This window comes from Passer domesticus, chromosome 3, assembly GCF_036417665.1.
Source record: "Passer domesticus isolate bPasDom1 chromosome 3, bPasDom1.hap1, whole genome shotgun sequence".
Lineage (NCBI taxonomy): Eukaryota > Metazoa > Chordata > Aves > Passeriformes > Passeridae > Passer > Passer domesticus.
This window is the reverse complement of record NC_087476.1, coordinates 94288526-94296360: the sequence shown is the minus strand read 5'-3', so window position 1 is coordinate 94296360 and position 7835 is coordinate 94288526.

Here is a 7835-nt window from a genome sequence, read left to right as displayed (position 1 = left end):
AATTCCCTGAGCATCTGAGAAAAGACAGTTGGAAGTGTCACTGACACATTTTCCCGTGTGCTTCATCAAGTCTTGCCCCCTCTGCCCATCAAGTTCAGTGTTGTCCATTGAGGCTGGCATTGCTGTGACCCCTGAAGAATGCTGCTATTAATTACACAGCTTTGTTCTCTCACACTGCAAAGCCAAAACCCTGTGTTTTACCTTTCACTACCATCAGCAGTCTCTACCACAATGCAGTAATAGTGCAGGTTTTGTGATCTGACAGGACATGACACAGTGTACAGTTAACATTTCATCAGAGCCCGTTCTTCCAAAGAAATGGTGATTTGGGCAGAGTTTCACTGGCAAAATGCTGTCAGTAAGTCATTGTTTCTGTGATGAAAAAATCTTGCAGTTGATGCACATGGTCTCTAACGGGTGCTCGTTTCCTTTTATTTATTGATAGAATTATTCCTTCTGGAAACAAATATGGATCTGAGGAGAATTTGTTTAGCCACTCTCATTTTATTGCATGTAATTCAGACTGAAGTCCCCTGTTGTAAACTTATACTTTATGTTTCAGTGTCATCAGTGATGGAACTGTCCACCTCCAAAATTAGACAGGAGGCACCCATAAACAGAAGGTATAATGAACTCTAGAAGAAATAGTGTCCAGTGCTTGGATTGTGAGTCTTGTTGGCACAGCCTTGAAAACTGTATAGGTATCTGTTCTATCCATATGGGATATTTTACACTTCTCTGTCTTTACTAAGGAAAGGACACATATCCTGATTTGACCCTGCTGAAGAATAAATCCCCTTAAATATGTCTTATATTTTACGTGGTGTTGTACAAATTCAGACCCATCTCTTTGCTACATCTCAGACTGCTTCTGTTGATTTTCCCCAAAATTTTGCCAGTTTGTACCTACAGTTCAAATAATACTGTCCTGAATTTAACATAACCTGGCAGTGGAGTGGCATCACATGAGAGCTATTTCAACTCTCTTATGAGATAAACAAACATCTAAATCAGTTACCACACCACAGCTTGGACTTGTACAGCAATGAAATGAAGGGGGATATCCACCCCAACATTCACTAGCTCGCCTTATTTTTACTATTTATTAATTACTTTTCATAGACATCTTTATGCTGGGTTTTTTTTGGTTTTTTTTGTTTTTTTTTTTCCCTCAGACAAATTCAATACAGTTAGTTTTTCCCCAGTTTTTCCTTTCTGTATTTCTTTGCTTCATTCTCAATTCAGCAACATTTCCTAACCTAGTGTCATTTCAAAGTGTCAGTGATATGCATTGTATTCTCTCTGATTGTTAATGAAGATGTCAAAGATGTCTCACTAAATACTCCTTTCTTTTTTTGATACACTACCATTAACCCTGATGGTTTTTATTTTTTTTGAGCCATTCAGGCACCTTTGCAAGTTCATGCATTCTCTCAGGAATTTAAAATTAATTTCCAGGTAAGCTTTTAATATGCAACTGTCTAATAACCTGCACATATTGTATCTCTTTCAACATCCAGTTTTGTGATTAAATAGGAAAATGAATGATTAGTTTTTCATGTCAGGATTTTTTCTTGACAACCCTGTTGTAATCAATTTGCACATGTAAAAGAGGTCCAATGCTTCCCTGAAATCATTAATTTATTGCACATGTAGTATAAAACAAGGACTAACTTTAAGCCCCAAGTGTGAGGAGGATCCAGGAAGGGTGACAGCAGTGAGGGAAAGTTGTCATGTGGAATAATTAACTTAGTGCACTCCCAAACAAGTAATTTCTCTCTCGCTCTTTTTTTTCTTTTTTTCTTTTTTTTTTTCCCTTCCTGGAACAGTTGGAGCTCAAGAAAGGAACAGAGTGTGTTGGCTGAATGAATTGTTTTGCTGTGGGCCACTCCTTGTCATTGTTTTTCCTAGAGGATTTCAGCACTTCCCCCCCACATGACTAATGCCATATTGAGGATAAGACCCTTGGAGCTTCCAGGACAAGGTTTGGGTTGGATGCACATCCATGGCAGGTTGCATACAGTCAGCAAGGCAACCTCAGAGTGGAAAACTTTGTGGTCAAAACTAAGAGGAATTCACAATAAAAATATTTTGCTATCTGAAAGTACAGAATCATTTAATCAAGAAAGGCCAACTTCCTGGGGAAAGAAGGGGAACAAATTCTCGATGAGACCTGTATTTTTTTTTGTGAGTATCTGATCCTGTTCCTCCCAACATCAGAGGTTTATCTCTTCATGTACTGATTTCAAAATGACATGACTCTAAACATCTCATTTATAGTAGGCTAGGAGAAGCCTCCTGGAGTTATAGGTAGAAATCATAGATTAGAAAGAAGGGAGAAGTGCTGATGACAAGCAGGGTACTTGCAGAAGATTTGAATGGAGTCTGGAACTATGAAATCTAGGCATCAAAAGCAAAGTAAACCAAATCTTCAGTTTGGCTTGTGTGTCAGTGGAGACATCAATTCTGCACCAATCAACCACATTTTAGGAAAAAAATGGTCTTTACTAGTACCAAAAACTAATCTCTTCTCCTCTAGCACCTTCACTTTCTATCTTTTGACAAAAATACACTTAATTTCTTCAGCTGCCATAAAATATAGCAGTCCACTTGCCACAGTTGCAGGTCAGACTGGTCGATAGGCTCTCTCATGAGCCTCTCCTGCTTGCCTCCTGTGCAGCTGCTCTGAGTTCCCAGCACACGGTCAGGGGGCCTGGGCCACCAGCGGCAGAGTCTGCCCCCTTCTCCACTTCCCCAAGGACGCCAACAAGGGCCATCAGTCGCCACGCCGGTGTTAGCCCTGGAACCTGCAGCCGTGGAGCTGTTCCCCAGGCCATTCCCCTACAGCGGGGCTCCTGCCGGCCCCAGCTGCCTCTCGCTCGGCCTGCTCTGCGCTGGGGTCCCGCGGGTCGGGAGCTACTCCGCAGTTTCCAGCTGTAGCTTTGGGAAGAGAGAACCGGTGCCAGGATTCTGGCGCTGCCTGGAGCCGTAGCATTGCCGCCTCCAGGAGACCCCTCCGGGCCGCGGCGTTCCGCTCCCCCTCAGCCCCTTTACAGCCGCAGGGCCTCACACGGAGCCACACGCGCGGCCGCGAGGATCGCTCCGCAAACGCTTCTCCGTCACCTATTCGGGACCCGCGGGGTCAGCCCGTGTCCCGACCGGGCGGGGTGCCGGTGGCAGCGCGGTGTCCCGGTGGCAGCGCGGTGTCCCGGCGCGCTGTCCCGCCCGGGTCCGTCCGGCGCTCCCGCCGCGGGCGCTCCCTGCGGGCGGCGCGGGGCCAGGCCGGGCCCGCAGCGCCACCTGCTGGCCACGGGCGGGCACGGCACGGCGCGGCACGGCACGGCACGGCACGGCACGGCACGGCACGGCACGGCACGGCACGGCTCCGGGCACGGCACGGCTCCGGGCACGGCACGGCACGGCACGGCACGGCACGGCTCCGGGCACGGCACAGCGCGGCACGGCACGGCACGGCACGGCACGGCACGGCACGGCACGGCACGGCACAGCGCGGCACGGCACGGCACGGCACGGCGCGGCACGGCACGGCACGGCGCGGCACGGCACGGCTCCGGGCACGGCACAGCGCGGCACGGCACGGCACGGCACGGCACGGCACGGCACGGCACGGCACGGCTCCGGGCACGGCTCCGGGCACGGCTCCGGGCACAGCACGGCGCAGCACGGCGCGGCACGGCACGGCACGGCGCGGCACGGCTCCGGGCACAGCACGGCACGGCACGGCTCCGGGCACAGCACGGCACGGCACGCCACGACACGGCGAGGCAGGGAGAGGCGCCTCTGCTCCACTGTCAGGCGCTGTCAGAGCCCCTGATCAGCCAACGAGGGTTCCACACCCTTATAGACAGGCGTCTGGGAACTGATTATTAGTGGGATTCTAAAGAAGAAAAACTTTCCCATTCTCCTGGTGTGTTAGTAAACTGCAAATTTTGTGATATGATGATACCTTATGACACTTGAGGATCCATTAAAGCGTAGCGAAGGTGTCACATTCCAGACACTTTGTCCCTGTGTGACTTAGACACCTCAGATTAATACCTGCAGGGGTCTCGCCCGTGATGGCCTCAGGCTCACACATTGCTCATGCCCCTTGTGTCTTCAGTGTGTCTCAGTAGCAACAGCGAGAAGAAAAACAACTACAAAGAAGATGTGCGGGCTGCAGTTCTCGTTTTGCCTCCTCCAGTTCTCATTTCGCCTTCTCCAGATCTGAGTTTCTCAGCTGAATCAGCTCCAGCAGAGTTGCTCATCATTTAAACCAGGGTGAGAGCAAAGCCACAGGTTTTCTGGTCCAGAGATGGTTGTTACAGGGAGTGGGGAGTCCTGAGGAAAAAAGATCTGTTGCTGGCACTGCTGCCACAGGGACTGGAGACTGGACAGGGAAGACCAGGGCAGCCTAGGGATGGGGAGTGAAGGAGGGACCAGGAGCCAATTCAGGTCAGTGCAGAACATTGCCTGTTTATTCAGGTGAGAAGGGCCAGCAGCTCCAGTCCAGCTGGGTGGTGATTCTCAGGGCTGTTTTCTAAACCACTTTTTTTCTTAGGAACACAGGAATAGGCCCACTGTATCAGGCTTTGCCATCCAATCCACTGGCCTGGCCTGACACTGACTCATTGCACGTGCTGCAGAGAGAGACTTGGGAACCCTTTGTGCCCGTGCCTTGCAAATACCTGCTTCATTTCTGTGCCCTAAGCAGGAACTAGACCCCCAAGGCAAAGGGTTTGTTCTAATCCATTTCAGTAACTGCATGCGTAGGAGTGTTATCCAGTTCCTGTCTGAGATTGCTAGCTATGGTTCTAACTTCTCTAGGTAACTCATGAGGGCCTAAGGATGCTCAAGTTCAGATCGTTTGTGCACACTCCTCCCAGCCTCTTTCCCTAGCTTCCCACACATGACAGCAAATACTTCCTCTGTTGCTCATTAAAGTGCTGGATTCTCATCCTATCACCCAGTTTCTCTCAAGTAGGTGATGGTTCACATTGCACACTGTGTTCTTAAATGCAGAAACAGATGCTGTTCATGTATATTTCATTGAGCCGACCTGTTATGCAAACCCAGTCATGGCAGTGACTGATGGCTGATAAAGCTCGCAAATTCCTTTGTCCATAAATTCATGACGTGCCCTACATTCTGCCGCCATGCTGCCATACACATCTCAGCCCTTCTGGTTAAAGCAGCTTCTCCTTGAACCTGGCAAACGTGACAACTGTTAAAATATGTTACATTATCTGTAGAAGTCACGTGTTCCCTCTTTCTAAATGAGTTAATGCACCTACAGTTTAAATTTTTTTAAATAATCCATTACCTGCTTAACTGATTAGGTGTTGACATTGATTTCATTTGAGCATGTTGAGGAGGTCTTGTCAGACCTTGTTAAGCTAGAAATGCTTCTGCCACCACTCATACATGACAGCAGCCTCATTTTCTAACTTAATGGCATTGGCTTTATTAGGAGTGCATTTGCCATCATTCATCTGTCCAATCAGAGCTCTACAACACTTGGCAGGAGCTGCAGCAGGGAACATTTCTCTTCTGTAATGATATGTAGGTCAGTCATCCAACACAGTATTTAGCCTCCACTGGGACAGGTACAGTGGCATGAAGCCAGCCACAGGAATTTGCTCTCACAGGCAATTTAAACAGAGTTGAGTCCCCTCTAGCTCAGCTATCCAGAGGTCTTAGGACCTTAGGTCCACAGTCACAAAGGTCACGAGTGTCTAGCACCACCCTTTTTTCATTAAAGATAGATGCATCAAAATCAAATATATGCTGTTGGGCCATAGGAACTATCAGGGATTGCTTTCTCTTTTAAAAAGCAACCTTTTAACAGGAAAGTTCACAAAAGTTTTGCATAGCTCTTATGAGATCAGAGTTTAGTCCAGCATGGAGAATCTATTGTCCTTTCTCATCTCTCATGCTCCCATTCCCTACCCTCACTCCATGCTCCACAGAAAAGAGTGGTTATGTAGTTGTGCAATGTTACTTAAATATATGCCTATATATATCACTCTTAGCATATGGCTCCAAATACCCTCATGTCCAATGACAGAAGGAAGAGATTTCCTTTTATGCTCAAAGCTTGACTTTGCATCCTTGACAGAAAAATGACAGATGACCAAAAAATATCTAAGCAGTCTTGGACACCTTATTAGTATCTATACAGTAATGAGATTAAATGTAAGCCATTTAGCAGCTCTCAGGTCACCAAATCCCCTCTACATTTATAAAAACCCTAGACAGTACAGTCCATTGGTCAAGACTCGGTCCAGGAGGGTTGAGAACTCAAGCATCTGGTAGCAGAAGAGCTGAACATTCACAGTTCTTACTAGATTCAGGTAAGACCATGTAAGACAAAGTGTCACAATGTGAAAATTCAAAACTGTTGCAGCCTCAACTGATGCTTGAGGCACTATGCTAGACTGCAAAACCTTGAACTTCCATTGCCACAAAAGGAAAAGACAGACCAAACTTTCATGTGGAATTAATATCTCCAAGACATGTTTTGTCCTGCATACTGTCAAAGCCTGAACAGGGATACAGAGTGAAGTAAATATTTTCTGCCTCTCTTTCAGTACTCAACCTTTTTTCTTCTATCATGTGGCCAATAATTTTGTATGTTCATTATAGCTGTGAGGATATCTCTTCAGAGCTGATGCCTGTATTGCATCCTGCATTGATTAGTGAAGCGTTTGACTAGGAAACAGATAGAGCTTTGCAGCTCAGTGGCAATGTAAATCCAAGAAGAAGGAACCAGACAACGCTCTGGGCAGTCACATGCTACAAAAAAGAAGTTCAGAAAGCCCAAGGCACAGGACATATAAACCCTACTGTAGTATAAATACTTCTGTTACTTTGACTACGAAAAATATTATAAGTCTAGATTGTCTGAACTGGACCATGAGAGCCTGGCTCAGGGGTGCATTTAAGTTCCAGAAGAAAGCCAAAGCTGCCCAGTTTTTAGCACCACCAGACTCTCAGGGCACATCCATGCTGTGCATCAAAACACCCTGTCAGGCTCTGTCTGTGCTAGCAGAGCAGAAAAAGGGCAAGAAACAAAGGGACACACAGAGCTAAGGGCAGGTTGGGGCTCTGCCTTCCCAGCTGCACGTTCTGCCCTTAGTGCAGGATTGTCCTTGCTCTTGCCATCCTTCCTGGTGTTGTGACTTTGCATTCTCGGCTATGCAACAAGTCAACCTCAGCAAAAGGGAGAAATGTGGCAAGGACATGAGTGTCTGATAGACTGGAGGAAGTTTCTGGGGTGTAGAGTCACAACGCTTCAATGCAGTGATATCCTATATTGTAATGTTTTAATATTCTAATATTCTAATTCTCAGGCGACTGAAAGCATCTGATGTTGTGAAGCAGAAAGTTTTGAGATATTCTGCTGCCCTGCAGCTAGCATGTTTTATCTTCTCACATTATCCCACACAAACACATGAGCTTTTTGTATTGCCTTCCAGAGACTCTATTTATTAACTGTGCATTTGGTCTGTCAGCTCATTTAGATGCACTGGGTCTTCTTCCTGGAGCTAAAGGGGCTTATAGTTAAGTATTGCTGTACCTAAATTGGCTTATTTAGGTCTGTTCATATGTAAAAAATTACTGGATAAATTTACCTTCATTAGGACCAACTACTGTGTTGTTGCCTTCTGGGAGAATAATGCACAACCTGTCTGAGCAAAGATGTTTCAAATTTCTTATGGTTTCTGGCTCCATGTATGAATACTAAATCATGGTCCAAATTTGTCCTGAGCTCAGGTTGGTAGTACTGCTGCCTTCATTGACATTGCATGGTGGAATTTTCATAGGAAGCCCAT